Genomic DNA, 14,955 nt, shown 5'->3' on the forward strand with positions numbered 1-14,955 from the left:
TCACTTAGTACATCAGGCTGTCTCTGCCTCCCTGAGTGCTGGGATTACAGGCGTGTGCCGCCACACCTGGCTAGTGGCACCCTCTTGACCACACACACCTCCCTTCAGCTACCACCTCCCATCCCCACTTTCTGTAGGTGTGCAGAAACAAGCCAAAGTACGAGCAATAAACATGGTCCAGAAAGCTCGACGACCACACTCACTCAGTTGACTAGCCCACTCCTTTTGATGAGGATTCTGCAAACATATACGAAGACGTGTACACGCACACAAGAGATCACTGGCAGTGATCATCTAGCAACTCGCAATAAGGACTAGTCTCTCCGTTTTAAGATAAATATTCCACTACACAGAAACTATAGACTGGAAACAAAGGAGCAACAAAAGATGCTACAGAGCAGGTACGATGGAAACCTAGGTGTGTAAGAACTAGAGAAGTCATCTTTTTTTCAAGGACAATTTTGCCCCTCATCTGGTAATTAGGCTACAGAGGAAGTCGCTAGTATTGCTCTTAAGAGAACAGAATCAGACACAGTCACCTGTCTCCAGGTAGATGACAGACAATTCAAAAGCTGCTATGATTTCTGCATTTTCCATTACATCTCATGCACAGCGGTTAGAATCAAACAGCAGGTGTGTAAATATTTAGTAATGAGTGAGCTCAGAACAGTACGAAACTGGAAACATCACTGAATTGTAATATTTTAGAACTAGGGGAGAGTCCATAGACATTTTGTCTCAATTACTTTTTTATAACTGAAAAAAACTTATAATTACAGTATAATCGCTTGCCTATAACCAAATAAATCATTTTGTGACTTTTACTTTGGAGTTCTACTACCCAGTACTTCATATTCAAGGACGGCAGAGAAGAGAGTCCCTGAGGGAACTAGTGCTTGTTAGTGAACCTCCGCTTCGCCAGGCAGAAAAGCTCAAGTTAAACTTGACAAGAAAAGAAAGAAATGAATAACAAAAACAAAACTAGAGAGTAAAATAAAAAGAAAGAAGTTGGATTAAAAGACATGGGAAGAATAAAAAAAGAGAGAGCCAGTGAGATGGCTCAGCAAGCCTGCGACCAAGCCTAATGACTTGAGTGCCACTGCCAGGACCTACCTGGTGGAAGCAGCGAACTAACTTCCACAAGGTGTCCTCTGACCTCCACTCCAGTGACATGGCATACAAGCACACAAATAAAATAAAATTAAAATGTAATAAAGTTTTCTTAAAGAAGAGGAGAGAGGTGGTATAAAAGGGTAAAGTGAAGGGCTGGGGTGTGGCTCTGGTAGTAAGCACTTAGCCAGCATGCACAGACCACTGGGCTAGATGTACAGTACAGTCCCAAAAAGTAATTAATTCATTCATTCATAAGAAATAACAAAAAGAGGAAGTAGAGTGGTTAAAATTACTACAGTGAGATTAGGAAAAGGTAACTAGAGAATTTTTAATGCTATGCATATTTTCTTACAATAACTGAAATTTACTATTGGCACAGTGAAATCTAGATTACTTGCAAACAGCAAAAATCAGCTGCCAGTCTTACACTGAGAGTCTGTTTGCATCTAGCACTGTCTGTGAAATCCAAGTCTTCTGACTCACCACATGAAAAGGAAGTCTGGTTTTAAACCTCCTTTCTTCCACAGTCTTCTTTATTTTACTGTGCACCTTCCCTACATCTCTAACTTTTTACTTCCTCTTTGAATTAGCATCTGCATTTGTTAACTGGGAACTAAACTGAACTGCCATCAACAGTGCAATGAATTTGTTTCTCTAGAATAACAGGATCTTATTATTCCTCTCTTTACAACTGCAAACAAACTGCTCAGAATTGTGATTCTGCTTTAAAATATAGATTTAGAATTCTGTCTTTCAACATTCCAATTGCTTACTAATTCTGTCACCATCATTAAAAAAGGCTTTAAGACAATGTTTTTTAATCTTCCTAAAACTGTGACCCTTTAATGCAGTTTCTCATGCTGTGTCGACCACCAACCATAAAATTATTTTTATTGCTACTTCCTAACTGTAATTTTGCTACTATTATAAACTGTCATGTAAATATCTGCATTTTCCAATGGTCTTTAACCACCCTTGTGAATGTCCTTCGAACCAAATGGGTCATGGCCCACAAGTTAAGAATCACCACTTTACAACTTTTTAAAACTCCCATTTTTCCTCACAAACTGTAACAAACATGATATATGAAATGGATTTTGAGAATCAATCCTTGAAAACAACTTTGATAATTCCTTTTCCCTTTTAGCTAATAATAATGTAATGTAATTTTATGTAATTTTAAAAATTTATATAATACATTAGATGATCAAAAACTAAAGACAAACACTTCAAACAGAAAGGCAACCACTCAGAACCAGGCATCTTATACACGCCTTTGGTCCTATGTACTGGGGTACAGAGAGAGGTGAAGGCCATCCTTGGCTAAATAGGGCTTCTGAAACCAGCCTAGGCTACAAGAGTCCCTGTCTCACACATATAAAAACAAAACCAAAATCCTTAGTTCATCCCTAGGACCTGCATGGTTAAAAAGAGAAAACTCTCACAAACTTCCTCTACGGGTGCACTGTATCTACAGAGACACAGATACACAAGCACAAATACATAACGTTAAAAAGAAATAAAAGGGGGATAGAGAAATGGCTGTTCTTTCAGGGGACCCCAGTTTGATTCCAATTCTGTTTCCATTCATTTAAAAAGTCTGCAACTCCACAACTCTAGTTCCAGCAGGAGTGAGAGAAAGTCTGGAGGACAAATAGATGCACAAGAAGTAGAAAAGAGAGACATTCAGCTTGCAGGGTTAAGACAGTGTGTGTGTGTGTGTGTGTGTGTGTGTGTGTGTGTGTGTTGTGTTTAATTAGGAAGGTTGGTTGCGACAACATAAACCTTTGATTCCAGAACTCAGGGTTAGAAGCAAGGATATTTCTGTGAGTTCAAGGCCAGCCTGGTCTTCATGGTGAGTTTCAGGCTAGCTTGGACTATATAGTGAGACTTTGACTCAAGAAGGAAAGAAAGGAAAAGAAAGGAAAGGGAGGGGAGGGGAGGGGAGAGGAGGGGAGGGGAGGGGAGGGGAGGGGAGGAAAGGGAAGGGGAGGGGAGAAAGGAAAGAAAAGGAAATGAAAGGAAGGAAAGAAATGGAGGAAAAAAAGAAGGAGGGAGCAAGGGAGGGGATAAACAGACAAAGAAAGGAAATAGAAAATTGTAGAAATCAGTTTTCTAATTTATAAAGAAAAATTGGCATAAAACATTTAAACTTTTTTTAAAAGTTTAAGACAAACTATTGATCTAAAGAATATTTATATCCAATTTCCTTTAAAAGGATCACAAAAAATCCTTTAAATTCAGAATTTAAAGGGAAAAGCCTTTAAGATCCTTTGGTTTGCTCTCATTATTTGGCCAATGAGAAAATTAAATCCCAGGAAGGCTGATTTGATTTGTGCATAGCAGCACAAACCATCAGGAGCAGAGCAGGGCCTGAAATTCCTTTTCCCAGATCTGCTGCCACTGTAGACCACTCAGATCAGCTTAGTTCCAAAACAGAAACAATTAAAGAGCCTACATTTATTTCTTTACTTAGTGTGCGCATGTGTGCACGTATATGTGGGAGCGCGCCCATGCCATCTCACTCATTTGGAGATCTAGGAACAACTAGTAGGAGTCAGTTCTCTCCTTCCATCACGGGGGGCCTAGGTCTGAACCCAGGTCAGCAGCCTTGGTGGCAGGTACCTTTACCTGCTGAGCCGCCTTGTCAACCCATAGGTGATTCTTCCTAAACATTCTGATGACCAGCCAGCCCGAGACAAAGAATATCTCCTATCTATTAAACTAATAAAGAGATTGAAGTGAGACAAATACCTACTAGTCTAATAAAGTGTTTATTTTCAAATTTATGTCCCTAGCCATGACTCAACACTGAGATCCAAAATGCCCACTGCATGGCTCTACCATGTATCTCTGTTTTGCAATCCCCCACTGTTCCCTGTCAGCATGTACACTTGTACTCTATATAGTCACTAGAAAGTACCAAGATTGGATTTAGAATATTTATGACTCAGTCTCTACTTCCTTAACTTTCTCGTTTTAGCATTTTTGCTCTCTAGCATAACATAAATATATATGCATGTATGTATACATATGTATGTATACGTACAATGTATAATATAATATCCAGCATACTATATGTTTTATTTACTGAAGTTGTTTTTAGTTCTCTTTCTTTGCACAAAACTGTAAAAGTTCTCTGAGTTTTGGCCGTTCCCTGCTGTACACCACTGACAGCAGTGCCTGACAAACAGCATTCAGTATTTGTTAGCTGGATAAACATGCAAACCATGATAGCCATAATTAAAGGGACAATTTCAACATATGGCAAATACTGAAGACCATGCAGCAGGCAAAAACTATGAAGTAGAAATGTAGAAACATGAAACTTTAGTGTTGAGTAAAAACAGTAAAAAAACAGAAGGAAATCCGTAGCAAAACAGCACTGACATAAATTAAAGGCACATGTACATCCAAAATACACCATGCTTTCCAAAGATATTTTAGGATGCCCTCATGAACATGTTATAATGAGTACCTGGGAGCAGAAGATAAGGAATATGCAGGAAACAAAGAGCTGAAAACACATAAAGCAGAGTCCCCGCACAGGCAGAGGTCTACGTGGAAGGAGGACCCTCATTAAACTAGCCCTCTACACGTGAGCACGTAGCCCACTTCCACCCTCACAGGCACTTAGCCCCTGGAATTAGCAAAGGTCCAGTCACAACACACTTGAGCAGGGTAATTTCACTCAAGTGCTACCAGGAAGCAAATCCAACTGGGGTGAGATGAAGACCATAGGAGTAAGGAAGGAAGTCATCCTTGGAGGAGCTCTCCCGGGAAGAGGCAGGGAAGCAGAGTGGAGACTGGCTCGTGACGTGGAGCCGTCTCCCCAGACCCTCGGGATTGCTTTTTCAGTCATCTTCCCTCTGGGCTTCAGCCTCATTTTCTCCCTCTCCTGAGGGGTTGTTATTGGCATACCTCCCTTAATTCTGTTCACTTTTTAGTAAAATAAACCTAAAAGATTTTTTTAAAGTAATTCTGAGAAAGTATGAAGAGATGGGATAAAAAATAGAGGGTCTGTTCTTAGCAGCCAAGTTCTGTGTCATGGTGACAATCTATTATCCACAATAAGATGTATAAAATAACAACTTTTATGTATATGCATGTTTTTATGGATACGTGATGTGGGCTCTTAACCTTTTAGGAGTCATGAACCACTCGAGAGAAGTTAATCAATGCTAACAACCTCTTCCTAAAATACATAGGGATGTATAAATAAAACACAATTCACAACCTGAGGGGCATAGCTCGCCTCACCTCCCAGTTTAGTCCACACAGGCCTGTTGTTACTGTTTTGACTTTTTTATTTATGTGTATTAGTGTCTTGATGTATGTATGTGCATGCCCCAAATGTATGCCTGGTGCTACAAGTCAGAAGCAGACACTAGATTTCCTCAGATGGGAGTGAGGCAGGCTTGTAAGCCACCATGGGAGGTGCTGGGGACAAACGAGAGTCCTCTGCAAGAACAAGTGCTCTTAACCCCCGAACCATCTCTCCAGGCCCATTCTGATTATTTTTAATTAAAGTGTAACAGACATAAAGAAAATACAACTGCAAGAATCCTCACTATGCATTATAAATACCTCCAGTGTCAAGAATGGAGTATTACCAGGAACAGAAAGCCCCTCCATTTCTCTGAAGAACCACCATCTTGAATGCTAATGCTAAATTTCTCTCTTTGTAACATTATAAAAGTAAAATATGGAACAACTTACATAGTCTATGCTGGGGGGGTAGGAAAGGAGAGGGGTTACATTGTTTTTGAGAATCAGCCACACTTGTTCTATGTAGGTTGTTCACTTCCATTTCTGTATAATTTTTCATCTTAATGACAATTTTAAAACAATTGTGAATAGCTTTATTTATCTACTCTTTTGTTAGGAGACATCTGGTTTCTTTCCAGTATTAGGCCAGCATGATTAGAAAGTTGGATAGAAATTATTGCATGTGTCCCTTGACATGTAAATATACTTGGAGAAAACAAGAACAAAAATCACATGGCTATACGCATGTTCAACTTGGACAGTATCAGTTTCCTAAAATGGTTATTGTAAAACTTTTTATTCGCCAGGTATGCCAGCTTAGAAATGGATAAAATGACTTATTTTCCTAACATAGCAGCTGCTTGATCTAGAATCATCTGAATAGAGCTCAAGCCCCTGTTCATCCAGTGTCAGACTGCCAGTTAAACCAAAGCTGCTGCTCTGGCACTACCTGCAGAGGCAAGTAATATCCCTTAAATAGACACCAAGGAGCGTGCTTGAAAAATCACAGTGGTGCTGATTTTGCTTAGCCTCTGCTTATTTTATGGCTTTGTACTAATTCGGATTTGAGCAGCATTATGCCTGAGGAGGAAAAGGCTTAGAGATCAGGTATCATACATGGCTCTGGCTCTTACGCTCTAAGGAGATGGCTACTGAAATGGACAAATGTCCAGACCTAAGCTAGCACCTCCCTCTACTTAGATAATCTGACATATGCACGTGGAAAGAAAGTAGCCTCTAGAACCAGTCACAGAAACTTGACCAATCACAAGGCCAGTTACTTGTTTGCCATACTCCAGGAACAGGCACACTGCGTGGTCAATTCAATGCACTCATGCAGAATTTAAATCTAGAGTCAGCACTACAAACAAAACAGGTTAGAACCCATTCTTAGGATCCTTTGGGTCATGTATGCATATGACTTGGCAGTCAGTCACCCATGAGAAGACTCTCCCACCGTAACTTGACCATGATTCTGGACAGGCAGAACTATGAAAACAATTTCTACTGTTTTTAAGTCAAATACATACCCATTTCTTAAATCAGTGGCACACTATCCCCAGTGACAACAGTGGCACCAATGGGAAAGGATACTTTGGCTTTTCAATTTAGTTATGGTCTAGCTCTGAGGCTTCCCCCCTCCCTGCCCAACATGTAGCTCTCCACTCTTGCAGTCATTTCTGTAAAACAACTAATCTCCTGCTAACAAACTATCTCTTGCTTCAGCTGACCAAAGCTGACTACTGCTTACAAGGAAGACTTTTTTTAATTTTTATTTTTTATATTAATTACAGTTTATTCACTTTGTATCCCAGCTGTAGTCCCCTTCCTCATTCTTTCCCAATCCCACCCTCCCTCCCTCATCTCCTCCCTGCCCCTTTCCAAGTCCACTGATAGGGGAGGTCCTCCTTCCCTTCCATCTGACCCTAGCTTATCAGGTCTTATCAAGACTGGCTACGAAGATTCTGAACATTAGATACTTCTGCCATGTGACAAACTGTGGCAGGCAATGACAGCACAAAGACAAAATGGCAGGGCCACCTTACAGGAGATAAGTAAACAAGTCAGAAAAGTAAATGAGCAACACAAGAAGTGATGAGTCTAATCCAGAAGACAGAAATGAGAAGAAACAGTTCAGACTTGAGAGGTCTGAAAAGAAAGAGGCATCATGAGCTAAGACATGGCAAGACAGTGTACACAAAACGAAAAACAAACCAAAGTCCTATTACGTTCCCTTTTCTCTGTTCATCACCTCTGTCCTAAGCAATGTCAGAAGGCTATTTGAAGCTGAGCATGGCAGCACATGCCTCTCATTTCGGTACTCAAGGAGGCAAAGGCAAGAGATCACTGCACATTCCAAATCAGCTGTCAATTCAAAGAGAAACCCTATCTCAAAAACCAAGAAAGCAAGCAAGCAAGCAAGCAAAGTATACTTAACTATAATTCATATAATGTAGAGAAGGTGGCAAAGCACATTTTAAGGATTAAGCTGAAAGAAGGCAAGTAGTTTTTAATTTTGTGGTGGGGAAGAAAAAGCCACAATTTCTGACCTGGATGACAATGATGGTATATTTGAGTCTGCTCTATGAACTTCATGCTGAAACACACACCCCCACACACACACCCTACCCCTCATTACCACAAAGCTGCCCTCTTACTTCCCTTCTCTCCTTAGTGTCACTTCTCAAATTAGTAAATCTGAGCTTTTTGGGGGGAAGGGGTCCATTTTGTTTGGTTATTTGTCATAGGGTGGAGTAGGAATCATGAATGCGTGCATAAAGGAAGTATAGGTGTTCATTAACTGCCCAGAGTAGTGAAACACAAATCATTCTTCTGTGGATTTTTGCATAATGGTAGTTATAACAGCAAGGAAAAATGATATAAAATAATATCATATGGGACCGTTATGGTAGTACACACCTGTAAACCCAGTATTCAAGAGGTTACTGTAGGAATATTTAAAACAAAACAAAAACTTGTATATGATCTTTTCTCTAATATTATAAATGTTCAGTTTTGAAGTTCATTTTAGAGTTACCTCTAGGTATATATTATTTTCAGTAGGTAAAAATCATTTACACCATTACTTTTCTTCAAGTTTTTACTTTGATAGGAACTATGCTTTCTATAAATTTTATAAGTTCTCTCATTTTTAGTCTAGTTCCCACTCTATGAAGGTGTATGTACAAACAGGAAACATAACTGTAAAAGGAACCAACTACTAGAAGATTCTGATAACAGAATTAAAACCCCAGAGCCTAGAAGCATTGCAGGTATGGCTGCTGTGTCATCTGTGTATCAGAGAGGAGAGGCTATGTCTATGCTGAGTGTTCTGACCTATGAACATCTGAGTGATTAGTAGCCTAACACTCCCTGAAAAGAAGTAACTCTGACCATTTATTACTGTTGCTCTGTAGTACAGCTTGAGATCAGGGATAGAGACACCTCCAGAAGCTCTCTTATTGTACAGGATTGTTTTAGCAATTCTGGGTTTTTTTTGTTTGTTGTTTTTCCATACGAAATTGAGAACTGTTCTTTCAAGTTCTGTAAAGAATTCTGTTGGTATTTTGATGGGAATTGCATTGAATCTGTAGATTGCTTTTGGCAGGATGGCCATTTTCACAATGTTAATCCTACCAATCCATGAGCATGGGAGATCTTTCCATCTTCTGATATCCACAGGGCAACAGTAATAAAAAAAAAAACAAAAACTGCATGGTACTGGCATAGAAACAGAATGTAGATCAATGGAATCGAACAGAAGACCCAGAAATAAACCCACACACCTACAGATACCTGATTTTTTACGAAGAAGCCAAAAGCATACAATAGAAAAAACACTGCATCTTCAACAAATGGTGTTACTCTAACTGGATATCTACATGTAGAAAAAAATGAAAATACACCCATATTCATCACCCTGAACAAAACTAAAGTCCAAGTGAATCAAAGGCCTCAATATAAAACTAGACACATTAAACCCGTTAGAAGAAAAAGTGGGGAGGAGCCTTGAACTCATTAGCACAGGAGATAACTTCTTGAACAGAACACCAACAGCACAGGCTCTAGATCAACAATCAATGTATGGGATCTCATGTAACGGAAAAGCTTCTATAAAGCAAAGGACACTGTCATTAGAACAAAACGACAGCCTGGGAAAGGATCTTCACCAACCCAATATCTGACAGAGGGCTAATATCCAACAAATCAAGTAATCCAATTTAAAATGGGGTATAGAGCTAAACAGAATTCTCAATAGAGGAATATCGAATAGCAGAGAAACATTTGAAGAAATGCTCAATGACCTTAGTCATCAGGGAAATGCAAATCAAAATGACCCTGAGATTTCACCTTAAACCCATCAGAATGGCTAAGATCAAAAACTCAAGTGACAACACATGCTAGAGAGGCTGTGGAGAAAGGGGAACCCTCCTCCATTGCTGGTGGGAATGTAAACTTGTACAACCACTCTGGAAATCAAACCAGCGCTTTCTCAGACAATTAGGAATAGTGCTTCTTGAGGATCTTGCTCCTCAAGATCCAGCTATACCACTCCTAGGCATATATCCAAAAGATGCTCAAGTATACAACAAGGACATTTGCTCAACCATATTCGAAGCAGCTTTATTCATAATAGCCAGAATCTGGAAACAACCCAGATGTTCCTCAACAGAGGAATGGATACAGAAATTGTGGTACATTTACACAATGGAATACTACTCAGCAATTAAAAACAAGGAAATCATGACATTTACAGGCAAATGGTGGGAACTAAAAAAGATCATCCTGAGTGAGGTGACCCAGAAGCAGAAAGACACACATGGTATATACTCACTTATAAATGGGTATTAGTCATATAATTTAGGATAAACATACTAAAATCTGTACACCTAAAAAAGCTAAACAAGAAGGAGGACCCTACAAAAGCTGCTCAATACTCACTCAGAAAGCAAATGGGACAGACATTGGAAGCAGGAGAAAATAGGGAACAGGACAGGAGCCTACCACAGAGGGCCTCTGAAAGACTACCAAGCAGGGTATGGAAACAGATGCTGAGATTCATGGCCATACTTTGGGCAGGGTGCAGAGAATCTTATAAAAGAAGGGGGAATAGAAAGACCTGGAGGGGACAGAAGCACCACAAGGAGAACAACAGGACCAAAAAATCTGGGCCCAGGGGTCTTTGCAAAGATTGATACTCCAACCAAGGACCATGCATGGAGATAACCTAGACCCCTAGCTCAGATGTCACCCATAGTAGCTCAGTCTCCAAGTGGGTTGCCTAGTAAAGGGAGCAGGGACTTTGACATGAACTCAGTGGCTGGCTCTTTGAATACCTCCCCCTGGGGGGAGTGCAGCCTTACCAGGCCACAGAGGAAGACAATGCAGCCAGTCCTGATGAGACCTGATAGGCTAGGGTTAGATGGAAGGGAAGGAGGACATCCCCTATCAGTGGACTAAGGGAGGGGCATGGAAGGAGAAGAGGGAGGGAGGAATTGGGAAGGGACAAAGGGGGGAGGGCTACAGCTGGAATACAAAGTGAATAAATTGTAATAATAAAAAAATAATAAGTAATTGAGGAAAAAAGTGAGCCTGACATGACCACCAGTCTGGCACCAGGGGGTTTGGACAGAGAGCTAGCCTGAGACCACCAGTAAGGCACTGAGCAGCCCCAATGGCTACCAGGACTGGAAGCAAACTGGGAAACTGGAAGAACCCTGCATGGGACTGAGGGCCCCAGGCAAGAGTGAGCGTAGAGACTGACAACCTTTACATAGGATCACTCAGCTGGGCCAGGTGAGAAGCAAGCTCAAGATGTTGACCAGATAGGAAAGGCATGATGCACGGACAGGGAGGTACCCTGAGACAAACACCAGTTAGATGCCATGAAGGTCTGGAGGGGTGAAACTTGGGGGGTGGACAGGCCATGCCTGACATGACCTCTGACTGGTGCCATAATGCATGAGTGGAGCACAGCACTTCTAAGACCACTCCTGAGATGACCCCAGACATTCAGAGGACTTCTGTTGCCTCTAAGAGAAGCAAGTCATGGAGAAATTCCAGAGAAAGAGAAATATAAGGATGTGTTTATGATAAAGAGCCAGAACTGGAGTGAGGAACAGCATGACATGAGTAGTTGGTGATGCCACCAGGGACCAGTAGGGTCCTGGCCTGTACTACCACCAGTGGTCATGTCTGGGTCTGGGTCTGTGAAACAGCCTGAATGTGTTACCACCAAAGGCCAGGCAGACATCCCTTCTCTGGGCTCTGCCTGAGGACATGTTAAAGTCTGAGGGCTGTGCAGAATTGGCCCTAACCCTCACCTGGGCATTGTGGAAGAGCTTGCCCTGGGGGCATGTGAGCAGGAGACCTGACCCCACCCCTAGCCAGCTGCAATACTTAGGAGAGTGGATCACACATTTTGGCAGTTGTAGGTGAGCAGGCCCCAGGATACAAGGTGGGAGACCTGGCTCTACCACTAATCTCCTGTTCTGTGGCATGGACAAGGGAGAGCTATCCTCGCCCCTCACCACCTGCAGCAGGCTGGAGTCCAGAGCCTGGGATCATGACAGCAGGAGAGCAGGCCCTGCCCTTCACCTGCTCCAGCACTCAGGAGAGCAGGCCCTGACCCTCACCTGGGCACCACAGTAGAGGTAGCCCTGGATATGAGGTTTGCTGGTGAGCTGGTCCTAAGAGTGTGAGTGTGAGAGAGCTAGTCCTGCCTCTTGTCTGTTGGGCACAGATGAGGGAGAGATGCCTTCCTCCTTTGCCATTTATGACAAATGGGGAAGAGCTGACCCCAGGTCACGAGAGTGGGAGAACTGGCCATGACCCTCAATAGCTCTAACACTGGTGAAAGCAGGTCCTGCACCTGGCCTGGGCAGCAGGGTAGATTGGAGGAGGGTGTGTGTGTGTGTGTGTGTGTGTGTGCGTGTGCGTGTGCGTGTGTGCGCAACCAGCCCTAAGGGCATGAGAGTGGGAGAAGAGGTGGGCTAACCAGCTCAGATAACTCTCAGGCCCAGATCCAGGACTTTGAGTTGGCCCACCCAACCCCTTCCCCGTCTATGAACTGCTGTAGTGTATGAAGGGGCTAGATCTACAGATCCAAAACTACAGGATATCCATGACATAGGACAACAAGAAGATATCCGAAAGGAGTCCTCATGAAGTTCCAGTATTGCTAAGAGTAGCAGAATCCAGAGGCCTCATACTAGACCAATAAGTCAATGCAATGACCATGTGCAAGGAAAGAAGTGTGGAAAAAGGATACACGGTATACTTTCCACAATGAGATTATTTTTTTCTCTATTGCAGGGGAGGTTACAAAGGTAGAGGGCAGGTATGAGGGGAGGGGAAGATGAGTGGGATTAGGGTACATGATGTGAACTTCACAAAGAACTAATAAAAAGTTAAAAAAAATCTAAAAGGAAGTTGATCAATGACATCTTATTCTCAAAAATGGTATAAAGCAGGCCAAGAGGTGGTAGCACACGCCTTTAATCCTGGCACTCAGAAGGCAGAGCAAGTTCTAGGACAGAAAAATCCTCTCTCAAAGATAGTTAGATAACTTGCTCTATAGTACAGCTTGAGATCAGGAATGGAGATACTTCCAGAAGATCTTTTATTGTAGAGGATTGTTTTAGCAATTCTGGGTTTCTTGTTATTCCATAGGAAGTTGAGAATTTTTCTTTCCAGGTCTGTAAAGAATTGTGTTGGCAATTTGATGGGAATTGCATTAAATCTGTAGATTGCTTTTGGTAAGATGGACATTTTTACTATGTTAATCCTGCCAAGCCATGAGCATGGGGAGATCTTTCTATCTTCTCATATCTTCTTCTATTTCTTTCTTCAGAGACTTGAAATTTTTTTCATACAAGTCTTTGACTTGCTTGGTTAGGGTTACACCAAGGTACTTTATGTCATTTGTGGCTATTGTGAAGGGTGTTGTTTCCCTAATTTTTTTCTCAGCCCTTTTGTCTTTTGTATACAGGAGGGCTACTGATTTTTTTTTTTTTTTTTTTTTTAGTTAATTTTGTATCCGGCCACTTTGCTGAAGGTGTTTATCAGCTGTAGGAGTTCCCTGGCAGAGTTTTTGGGGTCACTCACGTATACTATCATATCATCTGCAAATAATGATAATTTGACTTCTTCCTTTCCAATCTGTATCCCCTTGATCTCCTTCAACTGTCTTATTGCTCTAGCAAGGACTTCCAGCACTATGTTGAAGAGATATGGAGAGAGTGGGCAGCCTTGTCTTGTCCCTGATTTCAGTGGGATTGCTTTAAGTTCTCTCCGTTCAGTTTGATGTTGGCTATAGGCTTGTTGTATATCGCCTTTACTATGTTTAGATATGTGCCTTGTATCCCTGATCTCTCCAATACTTTAAACATGAATGGATGTTGGATTTTGTCAAATGCTTTTTCAGCATCTAGGGAGATTATCATGTGTTTTTTTTTTCTTTCAGTTTGTTTATATGGTGGATCACATTGATGATTTCTGTATATTGAACCACCCCTGCACATGGTACTGGCATAGAAAGAGAACAGTGGATCAATGGAACCGAACAGAAGACCCAGAAATAAACCCACACACTTATGGACACCTAATTTTTGAGAAAGATGCCAAAACCATACAATGGAAAAAAGATAGCATCTTCAACAAATGGTGCTGGTCCAACTGGATGTCCACATGTAGAAAAATGAAAATAGATCCATACTTATCACCCTGCACAAAACTGAAGTCCAAGTGGATCAAAGACCTCAACATAAAACCAGAAACATTAAATCAGCTAGAAAAAAAAGTGGAGAATACCCTAGAACTCATTGGCACAGGAGAAAAATTCCTGAACAGAACACCAACAGCACAAGCTCTAAGAGCAACAATCAATAAATGGGACCTCATGAAACTGAAAAGCTTCTGTAAAGCAAAGGACACTGTCATCAAAACAAAGCGACTACCTACAGATTGGGAAAGAATCTTCACCAACCCTTTATCTGACAGAGGACTCATATCCAGTGTATATAAAGAACTAAAGAAGCTGAAAAGCAGCAAACCAAGTAATCCACTTAAAAAGTGGGGAACAGAGCTAAACAGAGAACTCTCTGTAGAGGAATATCGAATGGCAGAGAAGCATTTAAAGAAATGCTCAACCTCATTAGCCATTAGGGAAATGCAAATCAAAGCAACCCTGAGATTTCACCTTACACCCATCAGAATGGCCAAGATCAAAAACTCAATTGACAACACATGCTGGAGAGGTTGTGGAGAAAGGGGAACCCTCCTCCACTGCTGGTGGGAATGTAAACTTGTACAGCCACTCTGGAAATCAAACCAGCGCTTTCTCAGACAACTAGCGCTTCCTCAAGATCCAGCCATACCACTCCTAGGCATATATCCAAAAGAGGCTCAAGTACACAAAAAGGACATTTGCTCAACCATGTTTGTAACAGCTTTATTTGTAATAGCCAGAAGCTGGAAACAGCCCAGATGCCCCTCAACTGAAGAATGGATGCAGAAATTGTGGTACATCTATACAATGGAGTATTACTCAGCAATGAAAAATAAGGAAATCAT

At 41.4% G+C, this 14,955-nt stretch overlaps 1 protein-coding gene and 1 pseudogene across 4 annotated transcripts in view; one reads left to right on the forward strand and one right to left on the reverse strand.

Annotated features, from left to right (window-relative positions):
- Positions 1-14,955, reverse strand: part of Dennd4a (DENN domain containing 4A) — a 106,864-nt gene that overhangs the window by 78,982 nt on the left and 12,927 nt on the right. The window lies entirely within an intron of this gene.
- On the forward strand, positions 8,642-8,752 carry LOC132654985 (small nucleolar RNA SNORA17; annotated as a pseudogene).

This window comes from Meriones unguiculatus, chromosome 6 (genome assembly GCF_030254825.1).
Source record: "Meriones unguiculatus strain TT.TT164.6M chromosome 6, Bangor_MerUng_6.1, whole genome shotgun sequence".
NCBI classification, from domain to species: Eukaryota; Metazoa; Chordata; class Mammalia; order Rodentia; family Muridae; genus Meriones; species Meriones unguiculatus.